This window comes from Nycticebus coucang, chromosome Y, assembly GCF_027406575.1.
Source record: "Nycticebus coucang isolate mNycCou1 chromosome Y, mNycCou1.pri, whole genome shotgun sequence".
In the NCBI taxonomy this organism is placed as follows: Eukaryota; Metazoa; Chordata; class Mammalia; order Primates; family Lorisidae; genus Nycticebus; species Nycticebus coucang.
This window is the reverse complement of record NC_069805.1, coordinates 29,899,649-29,916,432: the sequence shown is the minus strand read 5'-3', so window position 1 is coordinate 29,916,432 and position 16,784 is coordinate 29,899,649. Positions and strand designations below refer to the sequence as shown.

Below are 16,784 nucleotides of genomic sequence, written 5' to 3'. Positions count from 1 at the left end.
TCTCTGCCCCTCGCTTTCCTCCCTAGCACATCCTACAGCTTGCCTCGCCCAGTGGAATTCTCCCTCCCCGAGAGAGCAGGAGAAGGAAGGTGGGGTACATGCCCTCTGTTAGGCAGCTAGTCCTGAGGCAAAGGCCATTTTTACCATGGCAGGGAGAGCAGCTCTGTGAGAACGAAGTCATCAGACAGGGAAGCAGGCCTTGGGGCAGGGGTGGGAAGAGGGAGCCAGTCAGACTTCTGAGACCTTTTAGTCAAGTGAGTAAATCTCCCTCTTGTGATTTTTGTCCTTTACAATTGAAAAAGGCCTGACCTGCTCGGCACAGTGGTTAGGGTGCTGGCCACATACACCGAGGCTGGCGGGTTTGAACCTGGCCCAGGACTGCTAAACAACAATGACAACTGCAACAACAACAACAACAACAACAAAATAGCTGGGCGTTGTGGTGGGCACCTGTAGTTCTACTTGGGAGGCTGAGGCAAGAGAATCGCTTAAGCACAAGAGTTCGAGGTTGCTGTGAGCTGTGACACCATTGCACTCTACTGAGGGCAACATAGTGAGACCCTATCTCAAAAGAAAAGAGAGAGAGAGAGAGAAAATCCTGACTCATAATGGAAGCAGTGGAGCTCACCTTATCCACTCTAAATGTCTATTTATTGAATGCTCATGGCTTTTTTATACTTCATTTGTTTAAAGCCAAGTGGGATGGCTGTTTAGATGATAAGCATCTTCAGACTAGCGTTATGTGTTTATTTTATTTTGAACAGTACTCTGCACCAATAGACATTTAATAATCTTGGTGCCATATTTCTCAAAATTATCAAGTGAGAAGATAAAAAGAACCAGCATAGTGACATCTAAAACAGAGCATTAAAAATGGATCATTGAGGCTGGGCGTGGTGGCTCACACCTGTAATCCTAGCACCCTGGGAGGCCGAGGCAGGTGGATTGCCTGAGCTTAGGAGTTGGAAACCAGCCTGAGCAGGAATGAGACTCTGTCTCTAAAAATAGCCGGGTGCTGTGGTGAGCACTGGTAGTCTCACCTACTTCAGAGGCTGAGATAAGAGGATCACTTGAGCCAAAGAGTTTGAGGTTGCTGTGAGCTGTGACGCCACAACACTCAACACCAGGGTAACTGAGTGAGACTCTGTCTCAAAAAACAACAACAAATGGATCATTGATATACAGTCTCTCTCTCTAGCTCATCACTGCATACTTATTTTACAGATACTTCAGAGGTCTCCAATGATCTGTTTTGACATCGCAACACTGGTTTTGGTTGAGGTAACCTCCTTTCTGTGAAAAATCTCCATAAGAGAGGCAAAAGGTTAAAGACCACTAACCCATCACCATTGCTGAGGATGAAACAAATGGTCCTCACTTTCCTTCCTCCTTCTCTCTAGAGTACGTGCTACATGTTGCCTTGCCCAGTGGAATTCTGACTCACATTCTATTGCAACCTTCTCCGCTTTCCCCAAGATTCCACCATGACTACTACCTCCCTCATTCCCACTCTTTAACCTCACCTCCTACAAGTCACAGAGAAAGCATCAAGTGGGAGCTTACTCTCCTTCCGCTCATCATCTAAGCTTGGACCATGCCTCCAGCCTAGTACAATTTTTCTCTTTGCCTTACATTGAATTTAAGAGGTGCCCTTTCTCTGCTGCATCGCAGATCAAGTCCAAACCTCCTTCCTCAAGGACTTGGACCATTGATTAATTGATTACCAAGGTCTCTCCTGCCCACTATCAGGCAAACAGACTCCAATCTCCCTGAGCCTAAACAACCAAGACAGAGACTCTGGATGTACCATCTCTAAGGAAAAGAATCTGACCTGACTATGGAGAAAATTCTGTTTTCAGCATTGCTGTAGGTACAGAAAGATTTAGTAATATGTTTTAGGAAGAATGAATTTTTTTTTTCCTAAGTGATACAGTTTTAACTTGAGGAAAACAATAGATGTTCAAGGTAACCACAGACATTATTTACCTGTGCAGTAAAAAATATTTCCATATTATATAATAATTATATAGTAACCAAGGATTTAATTTTTAAAAATTGTGACATCCACAAAGTTAGGGAGAAGGGAGACATAGAAGAGGTGAAATAAGAAAGTTGAAATCAGACGGCGCCTGTGGCTCAGTGAGCGGGGCACCAGCCCCATATACCGAGGGTGACGGGTTCAAACCCAGCCCCGGCCAAAGTGCAACAACAACAACAAAAAAAAATAGCTGAGCCTTGTGGTGGGTGCCTGTAGTCCCAGCTACTCGGGAGGCTGAGGCAGGAAAATCGCCTAAGCCCAGGAGTTGGAGGTTGCTGTGAGCTGTGTGACGCCACGGCACTCTACCGAGGGCCATAAAGTGAAACTGTCTCTACAAAAAAAAAAAAAAAAAGAAAAAGAAAGAAAGAAACTTGAAATCATTATTCCCTTTAACAGTCAGTGGGCAGTGTTTCAAAATTGAGGAGTAATGGCCAGATGCTATGTCATAGCCCTGCAGACGCAGCTACTTCAGAGGCTGAAGCAGGAGGATAGCTTGAACCCAGGAGTTTAGTCTAGCCTGGGTGGCATAGCAAGACCCTGTCTCCAGAAAAAAAATAAAAGAAGGAAAGAAAAGCATATGTAATTAACCTCCATATTTTTAGATGCCTGAAGAAAAAGCTAAAAGATTGCAAAGTCCTTGCTTTGAGAGATCTGAGGACTATTATAATTCCTTTTTGCACTTTTTACTTCTAAAATCCTGCATTTTTCTTTGATTAAAAAAATTTGTAGAATAATAACACAAAGAGGAGAAATGTTAGCATCAAAAGATGTTTATGTGATGAGATAAAAGCAAGTGCAAAATAGATGAAACATTGGTTTGGAGTGGTAACCAAAGAAGAATTTGGCTCTATTTGTGATATTTGAATTTTATTAGAATGTTTAATGTATTAGTTATATAATTAATAAAATGTAAAATTAATAGGAAAACACAATTAGGCTGGGCATGGTGGCTTACACCTGTAATCCCGGTACTTTGGGAAGCCAAGGTAGAGGGATGGTTTGAGCCTAGGAGTTCAAGGCTGCAGTGAGCTATGATCATGCTTCTGTACTCCGGCCTAGGCAACAGAGTAAGACCCTGTCTCTAAAAAAAAAAAAAGCAAAAACCAAACCTCAAATCAAAAATACCAATTAGAGGGAAAAAGTTCAACTTAGTGGAGTTGGGCTATATAAAAAAAAAAAAGTTAAATAAACTGCCATCTAGTTTTATGGTGGTACCAGGGAGAAAATCAAAATCCACTCTAGAATACTGAGAAAACTGCCTTCATTCTTAAGAGACCTCAAAATCTTACAATCATATGGGCGTCTTTAACATATTTTAAAAACATGTGCTCCTTTCAAATTGAATTTAACAACCGGAGAAATCTTGGTATTTCTCAGGAAGATAATTGTGCTTTGTTGATATTCTGCTCTGAGGTGGAGGATGCCTGATGGCCAAGATGCTTATACCTATAGCTATAAAACCTAAGGTTTATGCCCAAGAAAATCCACTTGTGTGCTCAACAACCCCTAAACTTCCATCACATGAAGTGATCGGCCTTAATCATTTCTCTATAAAGAAAAAGGGAGGTACTTTTAAGAGGAAATTGGGGTATTGAGCCAGGTATCATGGCTCACACCTGTAATCCCAGTACTCTGCGTGGCCAAGGCAGATGGATTGCTTGATCTCAGGAGTTCCAGACGAGCCTGAGCAAAAGCAAGACCCCATCTGTACTAAAAACTTGCTGGGGGCGGCGCCTATGGCTCAGTCGGTAAGGCGCCGGCCCCATATGCCGAGGGTGGCGGGTTCAAACCCGGCCCCGGCCAAACTGCAACCAAAAAACAGCCGGGCGTTGTGGCGGGCACCTGTAGTCCCAGCTACTTGGGAGGCTGAGGCAAGAGAATCGCTTAAGCCCAGGAGTTGGAGGTTGCTGTGAGCTGTGTGAGGCCACGGCACTCTACTGAGGGCCATAAAGTGAGACTCTGTCTCTACAAAAATAAATAAATAAATAAATAAAAACTTGCTGGGTGTTGTGGTGGGCACCTATAGTCCAAGCTACTTGGGAGGCTGAGGCAAGAGTACCTCTTGAGCCCAAGACTGTGATGTTGCTGTGAGCTGTGATGCTGCAGCACTTTACCAAGGGTGACAAAGTGAGAATCTGTCTCAAAAAAAAAAAAAAAAAAACAGTAGAGGAAAATAAAATATTATCAATACCTACATTTTATAGAACACAAAACCAAGAGAGAGACAGAGGAAATAGGGGGGAAAGTCACTTCCCAGAACCCCAAACATAGACATAGCTAGACAAAACTTCCTAAGTAAATAAATTGCCCCCAACTTCCCAGGTACACAAAAGCCACTCCAAATGGCTTCTTAGTCTTTTTCCCAAACGTGTTGCTTCATGTGGGGCCCTAGAATATTGTAGTTAAGAAGCAGGAAGATAAAAAAGTCTTTAGTCTAGACTTAGATTTTCCCTTTTCAAATCTCTGTATCTCTAAAGTGACCAAAGAGCAAAACTCTAGAGCAGAGTAAGTCAGGGGGGTCCTTGATACACAAACAAGAGGGATTGACGTAACACCATGGTGGGTGGGCTACCAACACTCTGGAAATCACTCCCACCATCCATGCAGTGGGGAGCTGAGTCCAAGCTCCTGGGGTTAGACCCCAGCTCCTCTGCTTCTTTGCTGTGTGTCCTTGGACAAGTTGCTTAACCCCCAAAAGGGATACTAATAGCACATCCCTCAAGTTGTGAGGAATAAATGTGATATTGTGCCTCAAACGCTGGGTCTTACACAGACTACCAGCCCCTTCTTGGGCCAAAACCCTCTTCTTATTGGATGTATGTTGGCTTTGGCTGTCTTCGATAAAGGCTTTCCTTAGGAGCCTCCTGGAAGGTCACATGGAGTCATGCCTTTAATACAGTGTGCCCTTTCCCAGGAGCAGGAAGATGCTCTAGGACTCGCTGGAGAGCCAGGCCTGGGGCAGGGGAACCATTTGGAAACTGTGAGCCCCTGCACTTAGCCACCATAGTGAAAACAGCCAGGTGGGGAAACTGCCCAATCTCTGCTCCTGGGGCTCCCTTCATGGTCTGGCTCATCCCAGCCTCCCGACAGCCCTGCTGGAGCAGTCAGGCTGCAAGTCAAGCCAGCCACGTCTCTGCCGCATCTCCTGTGTCATCTAACTGCCAGGAAATCACTCTGGCCCTGGAGAGGGGTGGTGAAGAGTCTGATGGCAATGGGAGCAGACACTCACCCCCAATAAAAAGTAGCTCTTGCTTCCCTTTCACCAATATCAGTCCAGCATCTCCCAAACTAATCCATTCCTGGGATTTGGCCCAAGTCTGTGTGAGGCCCGGAGTTTCAGATATTATGTTTAATTTTCCCCAAATGGGGGTGGGGGGAACCAGCTAGAGTATATGATCTTGCCTACCCGCCCACCCTTTCAAACACCAGACCAGGGCACCCTCCCCACCACATCTCCCAGACACACACTCATCCTGTGACACTGCCTCCCAGCCCTCTTTCCACCGAGTCACACACCAAAATGACAATATTTGCACCGCACACTGGGGTAAGTGGGCATGATGCCACTGGAGGAGGCGGGGCCCACTAATGCCGCAGCACAGCTGAGGGGATGGAAATCTCTGCACAACCCCAACCCTCTCCTGGAACGAGGTCCTGCACCTCAGCATTCGGTCCTGCATCACAGTACACAGCCCCACAGCATGGCGTTCAGGACGTTTATTGCTGTGCCCCAGCAACACGGCAAACTCTGCAGGCGGACTGGGTGTCGGCTCACAGTAGCTGTTTGATATGTAGTTTTTGAGTGTACAGACAGTTAAGTGATAGGATCAAGCAGGACCAGGCACAATGAACACAGGATCATCTTCCTGACTGAACCTTAATGTCCTTTTCAAAATCATAATATCAATGTCCTTTATAAACATCTTTAGGAGCAAAGTTACCATTGTCCTTCTCTCCTAATAGAAGCAAACAAAAAACATTTGGAAGGAAAACCGTCTTTGAAGAAACAGTCCTGAACCTGAACCTCTGGGATTTCAGAGGGGCTGCCAAGCACAGTGGCCAGTGAGGCAGGAGGTGGAGGGCTCAAGGTGCCTTGGGGCCCAAGCTACACATGAGCTGCCTCAAAGTGGTCAACTGCAGGGCTCCACAGTTCTGGGAACACAACTCTGGGCCCATCTGACACCATCTGGTGGCAAGGGATGCTGAAGAGATGTGTAGACACTCCATTTTTGCAAAAAGCAACTTCTTAGCATGGCTGGGAAGAGAAAAAGGGACTGGGGTTAAGAACCATAATGGCAAACTCACATGTATGAACATTGCACCAGATATGCTAAATGCTTTAAGGGTATTGCTTAACTTAATCCTCAAAGCAACCCCAAAAGACAGGAGTACTTCTCCCCATTTTATAGGCGGGGAAACTGAGGAAGAAAGAGGCTAAGTAAATGGCAGTAAGTCATAGTAATCAAAAGTGGGGCAGCCAAAACGGGAATCCAGGTCCTACCACTCTGGAACCTGAACTCTTAACCACTAGGCCAGTTCAAGGGCTTCTGATCTTTGTAGACAGAAGACTCTAGAAGACGAGATCATGACTCCACGTGCTGCAGTTCATGGCTTTACCACAAGACTAATGCACTGCTTGTGCCCTAGGGCACAGTGTTCATGAGAAAGTACTCTTTCTCACTAGAAAGAAAGGAATAGGAAACAAGACCCAGAAACACAAAAGACAGATTCAACTGACTCATTGTTAAATGAGACATGACTGTGTGTGTGTGTGTGTATGTTTGACATACACAAAAATGTATAGAAAGAGAATATAGAGGCATCTGGCTCTGAGGAGAGCATCAGATGCTTGTGTTGGAGTAAAGGTCGTCATGTTTCAGCACGCTTGAGCGTCTGTAGCGGCCAGTAGTTTTCGCCCTTGTGGTCCAAACTGGAAACAATGCAAGTGTTTGTCAAACAGTGAACAAATAAGTAACATGTGATATATACACATGGTGTAATACTATCCAGTAATTAAAAGGAACAGACTACTAATAAATGCTGCAACGTGGATGAACTTTAATAACATTATGCTATGTGAAGGCTTTGTGTCACTCAAGGATGTGACTGTGGACTTCACTCAGGAGGAGTGGCAGTGGCTGAACTCTGCTCAAAGAAACCTATACAGGGATGTGATGCTGGAGAACTATAGCAACCTTGTTTCAGTGGGGTATTAGTCCCTGAAGTCAAATCTAATGTTGAAGCAAGGAGCACCATGGATGGAAGAGAGAGGAATCTCAAGTTGGCCCTATCCAGGCAGCTACAAGATTGCATTCGGATGAAGCATTGCAGGGGAGGGGGGGCGGAGACAAGATGGCTGACTGAAGCCAGCTTTCCACAGAGGCTCCCGTCCAGAAGGAGTGTTAAAGGACAGAAATTTAGCAAGTAACCTGGTGGATTAGAGCTGCACCAAGAGAGAAGTTTGAAGAATGCACATCAACACTGCTGAGGTAAGCTGCAACCCCAAGGATACAAACAAAAGGTACAAAATCCATCACCAAGCAGACGGGAGTACCCTCCCCAATGAGAATGGCTTGGAGTGCCCCACAGACAAATGAGCAGAGTTCAAAGGTCCTCCCACTCCACTCCCCGGGAGAGACCCTCTAAAAACTGGACCTACCTGCCCTACTAGGTTGCCATGGCATTCTCCTGCCAGGCATAAAAATGTATAAAACTATATATATTCTCTACCTGCAACTCTGAGCTCCCAGCACTCCCCTCCACTCTCACTCTGAGGTCTGGAGGCCTGTCCCCCAGGAGTCCAGATTCTTGGGTGATTTCTCGAGGCCTGTGGACAGGGCCTGAACTGCAGCTGGTCAGTGCTGGCTCTGGGGCACGGAAGTGAGGAGAGGACGCGAACCACACTGAAGCAGCGGTGCCCCAAGGCACAGAGCAGCAGCCGTCTTTTAGCAACAATAGGCCTCACTCCTGGATATTCTGAAGCCACACCCTCTGTCTCCCTGTGCAACCAGAGGAGGCCGGGCATCTACTCAGGTGTCAACCACCACAGAACAGATCTGGGATGGAAATGCAGGCCTCGTAAGTAAAGGGTTTGCCTGAGGCAGTACTGGCCTGCCGGAAAGTTACCAGGGCAGGGCTGACCCAGAGGACCATTTTACTGAGCCTAAGATGCACCCAGCCCTCAGGGGATTGTCAGCCTATAGACAAAGGAAGACAGGAGGCTAGAACTGATAGGTAACCAAATACAAACCTGCAAGAGCAAAGACAGGGCCTGAGGTGCAGGCTCTGGGAACTCAAAACAGCTTCTCTTCTGCAGGGGAATTTAGCAGGGACAGAAATAAATTCCCGCAAAGTTATTCTGTTCTGTTAGTAACATCAATAAGGGGCGGGGCTGTAACTGAGTGAACACCCCCCCCAGCCTCCATCAAGCCCTGGAGGTTGTCAGGCCTCACCTCCCCCTTCTAGATAGAGGCAGAGCACAGTGGCCTGGCTGAACAGAAATAGATTTCTTTGTGATTCAGGCAGGTGCAAACCCTTGGAGTATCTGATCACTACGGGGAACTGGTCAAAGCCCTGCGGGACTATCAGTGACTGGGTGTGACAGAGGTGCAAGGTGGGGAAGGAGGCATCAAGCTTACCAGACTGATCTATTTGCTGGGTGGGTCCTCCTGACTCCACGGAACACTGGAGCAAGCCATACCAGAGTAGTCACCAGACCCCTGCGATCTAGTTGCCAGAGACTTTTAAACTCTCCCACCTGAGACAGGTGCTGACTAAGACAATTTATTTGGACCTTTTGAACTGAGCCAATTGCCCAAAGACTATTCAGGTGGTGCCCTGGGTGTGTGGTTGTAGGAAGGTTTGATTTTCCTTTTCCAATTGGTGCCTGTGGGGGGTGGGGTGACTTAATCGCTGGTATTTCTCCACAGCTGAGACTTCAACCCAGAGTAACTGTTTCACTAGGGTCAGACAGAGACCAGCTGAAAACAAGACAGAACCACTTAGTACCATCACACCAAACAGGTTCCCAGTTTCTTAGGCCATAGCACTGTACAGGTCCTCAACAAAGCTCCAGGGGAAAAATCAAAAGGTGTAAAACAATCATGGGGTGGAATCAGCGGAAAAACTCTGGTAACATGAATAACCGGAATAGATCAAACCCCCCAAGGAAAGATATAGCAGATGTAACTGAAGATCCCATTCATAAACAGCTGGCCGAGATGTCAGAAATTGAATTCAGAATTTGGATTGCAAACAAGATTAATAAAATGGAGGAAAATTTGGAATTAGAAATTTGAGCAGCAATTCAAAAGTCAGAATTAGAAATTCGAGGAGAAATTCAAAAGTTGTCTCAAGAATTTAACGAATTTAAAGACAAAACCACCATAGATTTTGACGCACTGAAGCCAGAATTTACAGCCCTCAAAGATCTGAAAAATACAGTATAATCCCTCAGTAACAGAGTGGAGCAAGCAGAAGAAAGGATTTCTGACATTGAAGACAAAGCCTTTGAATGCTCCCAAACTCTCAAAGAGGAAGAGAAACGGAGAGCAAAAATGGATCATTTTCTCAGAGAGCTCTGGGATAATTCGAAGAAGGCTAATATCTGCCTCATTGGAATCCCTGAAAGTGATGAAGTGGCCTTGCAAGGCACAGAGGCCCTTCTCCATGAAATTATGAAAGAGAATTATCCAGACATGCCAAGAGATTCTGAAATTCAGACAGCAGACAGTTTCAGAACCCCAGCACGACTCAATCCCAATAAGACATCCCCCAGGCATATCATAATTAACTTCACTAAAGTTAATATGAAGGGGAAAATTCTGAAAGCAGCCAGACATAACAAATCCATTACCTACAAAGGGAAAAATATTTGAATGACTGCAGATCTCTCTGCTGAAACTTTTAAGCCAGAAGAGGGTGGTCATCGACTTTTAATCTCCTAAAGCAAAATAACTTTCAACCCCGGATCCTGAATCCAGCTAAACTGAGTTTCATTTATGAGGGAGAAATTAAATACTTTAATGACATTCATATGTTGAAGAAATTTGCCATAACTAAACCAGCTCTTCAGGATATTCTCAGACCTATCCTCCATAATGACCAGCCCAATCCTCTACCACAAAAGTAAACTCACTCAGAAACTTTTGATCAAACTCCAACTTCCACAGTGGCAAAAAGATTAAAAATGTCCACTGGACTTTCAAAAAACTCGATACCCAAAATTTTACCAGACTTATCAATATTCTCCATTAATGTGAACGGCTTAAACTGTTCTCTAAAGAGGCATAGGTTAGCTGACTGGATACAAAAACTCAGGCCAGATATTTGCTGCATACAAGAGTCACTTCTTATCTTAAAAGACAAATATAAACTCACGGTGAAAGGATGGTCGTCCATATTTCAGGCAAATGGTAATCAGAAAAAAGCAGGTGTTGCAATTCTATTTGCAGATATAATAGGTTTTAAACCAACAAAAGTAAGGAAGGATAAGAATGGTCACTTCATATTTGTTAAGGGTAATACTCAATATGATGAGATTTCAATTATTAATATCTATGCACCCCACCAGAATGCACCTCAATTTATAAGAGAAACTCTAACAGACATGAGCAACTTGATTTCTTCCAGCTCCATAATAGTTGGAGTTTTAATACTCTTTTGGCAGTGTTGGATCAATCCTCTAATAAGAAGCTGAGCAAAGAAATTTTAGAATTAAACCTAACCATCCAACTTTTGGATTTAGCAGACATATACAGAACATTTCATCCCAAAAAAACTGAATACACATACTTCTCATCAGCCCACAGAACTTACTCCAAAATCGATCACATCTTAGGTCACAAGTGTAACTTCAGTAAATTTAAAGGAATAAAAATTATTCCTTGCATCTTCTCAGACCACCATGGAATAAAAGTTGAACTCAGTAACAACAGGAATCTGCATACCCATACAAAAACATGGAAGTTAAATAACCTTATGCTGAATGATGGCTGGGTCAGAGATGAGATTAAGAAGGAAATTGCCAAATTTTTGGAACAAAATGACAAGAAAGACATAAATTATCAGAACCTCTGGGATACTGCAAAGGCAGTCCTAAGAGGGAAATTTATAGCACTGCAAGCCTTCATCAAGAGAACTGAAAGAGAGGAAGTTAACAACTTAATGGGATATCTCAAGCAACATTCCAACCCCAAACCCAGTAGAAGAAAAGAAATAACCAAAATCAGAGCAGAATTAAATGAAATTGAAAACAAAAGAATTATACAACAGATCAATAAATCAAAATGTTGGTTTTTTGAAAAGGTCAATAAAATAGGTAAACCTTTGGCTAACCTAACCAGGAAAAAAAGAGTAAAATCTCTAATCTCATCAATCAGAAATGACAAAGACGAAATTTCAACAGACTCTTCAGAAATTCAAAAAATCCTTAATGAATATTACAAGAAACTTTATTCTCAGAAATATGAAAATCTGAAGGAAATTGACCAATACTTGGAAGCACGTCACCTTCCAAGACTTAGCCAGAATCAAGTGGAAATGTTGACAGGCCCATATCAAGTTCTGAAATAGCATCAACCATACAAAACCTCCCTAAAAAGAAAAGCCCGGGACCAGATGGCTTCACATCAGAATTCTACCAAACCTTTAAAGAGGAATTAGTACCTATATTACTCAACCTGTTCCAAAATGTAGTAAAAGAAGGAAGACTACCCAACATGTTCTATGAAGCAAACATCACCCTGATCCCCAAACCAGGAAAAGATCCAATAAGAAAAGAAAATTATAGACCGATATCACTAATGAATATAGATGCAAAAATATTCAACAAGATCCTAACAAACAGAATCCAGCAACACATCAAACAAATTATACATCATGACCAAGTCGGTTTTATCCCAGGGTCTCAGGGCTGGTTCAATATACGTAAATCTTCAGCACATAAACAAATTAAAAAACAATGACCATATGATTCTCTCAATTGATGCAGAAAAAGCTTTTGATAATATCCAGCATCCCTTCATGATCAGAACACTTAAGAAAATTGGTATAGAATGGACATTTCTTAAACTGATAAAGGCCATCTACAGCAAACCCACAGCCAATATCGTATTCAATGGAGTTAAATTGAAATCATTTCCACTTAGATCAGGAACCAGACAAGGTTACCCATTGTCTCCATTGCTCTTTAACATTGTAATAGAAGTTTTAGCCATTGCAATTAGGGAAGAAAAGGCGATCGAGGGTATCCACATAGGGTCAGAAGAGATAAAACTTTCACTCTTCACAGATGATATGATCGTATATCTGGAAAACGCTAGGAATTCTACTACAAAACTTTTAGAAGTGATTAAGGAATACAGCAATGTCTCAGGCTACAAAATCAACACCCATAAATCTGTAGCCTTTATATATACCAACAGTAACCAAGCCAAAAAAACAGTCAAGGACTCTATTCCTTTCACAGTAGTGCCAAAGAAGATGAAATATTTGGGAGTATACCTAACAAAGGACGTGAAAGATCTCTACAAAGAGAACTATGAAACTTTTAAGAAAAGAAATAGCTGAAGATGTTAACAAATGGAAAAATATACCATGCTCATGGCTGGGAAGAATCAACATTGTTAAAATGTCTGTACTACCCAAAGCAATATATAATTTTAATGCAATTCCTATTATCGCTCCATATTTTAAAGATCTTGAAAAAATACTTCGTTTTATATGGAATCAGAAAAAACTTCGAATAGCCAAGACATTGCTCAGCAATAAAAACACAGCAGGAGGAATCACACTACCAGACCTGGGAGTGTACTATAAATCGATAGTGATCAAAACAGCATGGTATTGGCACAAAAACAGACAAATAGATGTCTGGAACAGAATAGAGAGCCAAGAGATGAATCCAGCTACTTACCATTATTTGATCTTTGACAAGCCAATTAAAAACATTCAGTGGGAAAAAGATTCCCTATTTAACAAATGGTGCTGGGTGAACTGGCTGGCAACCTGTAGAAGATTGAAACTGAACCCACACCTTCCACCATTAACTAAGATAGACTCTCACTGGATAAAAGATTTAAACTTAAGACATGAAACTATAAAAATACTTGAAGAGAGTGCAGGGAAAACTCTTGAAGGAATCGGCCTGGGTGAATATTTTATGAGGAGAACTCCCCGGGCAATTGAAGCAGCATCAAAAATACACTACTGGGATCTGATCAAACTAAAAAGCTGCACAGCCACAAACATAGTAAGTAAAGCAAGCAGACAGCCCTCAGAATGGGAGAAAATATTTGCAGGTTATACCTCTGATAAAGGTCTAAAAACCAGAATCCACAGAGAACTCAAACATATTAGCAAGAAAAGAACATGTGACCCCATCTCAGGGTGGGCAAGGAACTTGAAGAGAAACTTCTCTAAAGAAGACAGACACGTGATCTACAAACACATGAAAAAAGCTCATCATCCTTAATCATCAGAGAAATGCAAATCAAAACTACTTTGAGATAGCACCTAACCCCAGTAAGAGTAGCCCACATAACAAAATCCCAACCCAGAGATGTTGGCATGGATGTGGAGAAAAGGGCACACTTCTACACTGCTGGTGGGAATGCACACTAATACGTTCCTTCTGGAAGGATATTTGGAGACTACTTAGAGATCTAAAAATAGACCTGCCATTTGATCCTATAATTCCTTTACTAGGTTTATACCAGAAGACCAAAAATCACAAAATAACAAAGACATCTGTAACAGAATGTTTATTGCAGCCCGATTCATAATTGCTAAGTCATGGAAGAAGCCCAAATGCCCATTGACCCACGAATGGACTAACAAACTGTGGTACATGTATACCATGGAATATTATGCAGCCTTAACGAAAGATGGAGACTTTACCTCTTTCATGTTTGCATGGATGGAGCTGGAACATATTCTTCTTAGCAAAGTATCTCAGGAATGGAAGAAAAAGTATCCAATGTACTCAGACCTACTATGAAGCTAAATTATAGCTTTCACATGAAGGCTATAGCCCAACTATAGCACAAGACTATAAGGAAAGGGCCAAGGAAGGGGAAGGGATAGGGGAAGTTAGGGTGGAGGGAGGGTAATGGGTGGGGCCACACCTACCATGCATCTTAGAATGGGTACAGGCAAAACTTACTAAAGGCAGAATACAAATGTCTACATACGATAACTAAGAAAATGCCATGAAGGCTATGGTGAACAGTTTGATGAGAATATTTCAGATTGTATATGAAACCAGCACATTGTACCCCTTGATTGCACTAATGTACACAGCTATGATTTAACAATAAAAAACCCCTAAGAATCACAAGGATTATGCATGTCTAAAGTACAAAAAAAATTCTACGGAAAATAACTATAATTAAAAAAACCATAATAATACAATTGATTAAACTACTATAAAACTGAATTTTTATTCATCAACAAAGTTAGAAAATAAAAAGTTTTTTAACAAGTAAATCATTAACCACAGCAAAAAAAAAAAAAAAAAAAAAAGATAGAGAATGTATTAAACTGAAACAACAGCTGTCCTTGAGCAGGGGGGACCATGAGGAAGGAAAGTTACTTTTCATTGTATACACTTTAGTGCTGTTCAAATTTTACTACCATCACCACTTCAGCCATAAACTTTTCAAAAAAAAAGAAAGTATGTGTATATTTAAGCTACCAAGGGTATGTGAAAATACGAACCACTGCATAAGAGAAGCCTCAAGGGCCATTCTCAAGTTGCATAGACCAGTAACGATATCAATAGCCATGGGCCCCTGTCTAAATGAAATGTGTTCTGATATTTGCAAATCCAAACAAGGTATCCTTCCTCCTCCTCCGTGAGGATCCAGTTCAATGGTATATTATTGTACAACTTCAGTCCCTTCAGAGCTTTTCCATTCAGTCAAGTGCATACATGCAGGCATCAGAATGTTTTCATATGTCATGTGTGACTAGATTAAGTGATGTGCTAAACAAACACACTTAGCAAAATGTCAGCCTAGGGGTCAAGGGGCCAGTGGTTACTCAGATCAACAAATGAAAGGGAGTTGCTGTATGTCATTCTGTTCATGCTTAATTGCCTCCATGACCCATTTACAACAAAGTTAGGAGCAGAGAATATATGAGTATTAGCTGCATAAGGCCCAGTGTTTTGATGTCGTCACCATGTTACGCTTGGAAATTACAGCTGCAGAAACAAGATCATAGACTTGTTAGGGGGCACTCAGCAAGAAGAGCTGCAGTTATTTTACTATGTCCTCGGGTTTTCTTCTTCAAGGCCAGTTTTGAGACGTATGATTCTTAGGCTATAGAAAAAGCTATGCTTAACAAAATAAGCCAATGGTCAAGTGACATACCTCCTTTTCCAGCTAGAATCTAAAACTCCCAAAGAAAAGAATTAAAAAGAAATTTAAAAAATTAAAAAAACAAAATAAATAAATAAGTAAACCTCCTGCAGGACAGGAATTCTCATAACCCTGACAGGAGTGCAGCCATTTTAGCAAATCAGGTCAGAAACCAGTAATCCCCCCTCCCTAGACTCCTGCAGTACCTCATGGCCAGAGTTCCTGGAAACACCCTACCCAAAATCCTGGTCCCAAGAATAAGTTCATAATCGTGACCAGCACTAAAGAGCCCCTGAATGTACTCCTGGCTCACTGCCCCATTCCAGCTATTCTTACAAGGCTAATAAAAGCCCTTTGCAACTGTGGGAGCTGAGCTGACACCTGGTCAGTCTCCATTCTCCTTTCCCCTCTGTGAACGTCTTTCCTTGTCCCTGGACTGGCCTCCTCTCCTTTCTTGTGGACCTTCACCCTGGTTCTTTGCCAGAACCTCCAAAAGAACAATATAGGAACCACCCTTCCATCTACTTGAAGTGAATATAGTTTTCCCGAGTCCAGGCTCTGTGGGGCTGATGCCACAGCACACGTCTGAGCATGGGCATGCACACGTGATTAATGAAGAGAGGTGTCCTGCGGGGGAGTCACGGCCTCAGTAAAGAAGCTTACCAGCTGTACCAGTTTTAAAAACTCGGTGAAGACATCGCTTCTCAATACGTTTGGGTCTATGGTCACTGAAAAACAAGGACAGCAAGCTGTTAGCAGAGGCTGGGCAGAGCCTATTAATTGCCCTGTCCTCCTGAGATCACTCCATGGCCTTGCCCATAGACAACTGCCTCCCTGAAGATGATGGGGGTTGTGACCTTTCAAATACAGGAAAATCCCTAGTGCTTGCCTCCTCCTGGCAGTCGTGACGACGCTGAACTCATTACAACCCATTACAGTGTTCCGGAATCTTACCTTATTCCTGCATGCCCCACTGCGCAACTCCCATTTGCTGCCTTACCAGGGTAACGGAGCTAACAAGAAGCAGCAAAAGGTCTTAAAACTTGTGTCTGGACTCCAAGCTTAGCAAGATGCATGGTAATTTGAAAAATTTAAATCAACCGAGAAACATTGATTAAATGACAGGAAGTTACAAAAGAAGTTACAAAAAACTCAGCAATGGTAAGGCAGAAAGATCTAAGGTCTTTCCTTCTTTAATATTTACAAAAATATTTTCACCCTGAGCTTTAAAGCCCTGGATGCCTATGGCCAGGTGCGGTGTCCAGACCAGGTGAGAGCTGCATCACGCCCAGCCTGCTTCTTCCCCTCTTTCCCCTCTTCCCACGAGCCCTGGACGCCCCCACTTCAGCTTAACTCACATACCTACCATATATTACACTGTTATG

General features: G+C 42.8%; 1 pseudogene; it reads right to left on the bottom strand.

Annotated features, from left to right (window-relative positions):
* LOC128579050 (sorting nexin-31-like) overlaps window positions 1–16,784 on the bottom strand; it is a 59,508-nt pseudogene that overhangs the window by 24,687 nt on the left and 18,037 nt on the right.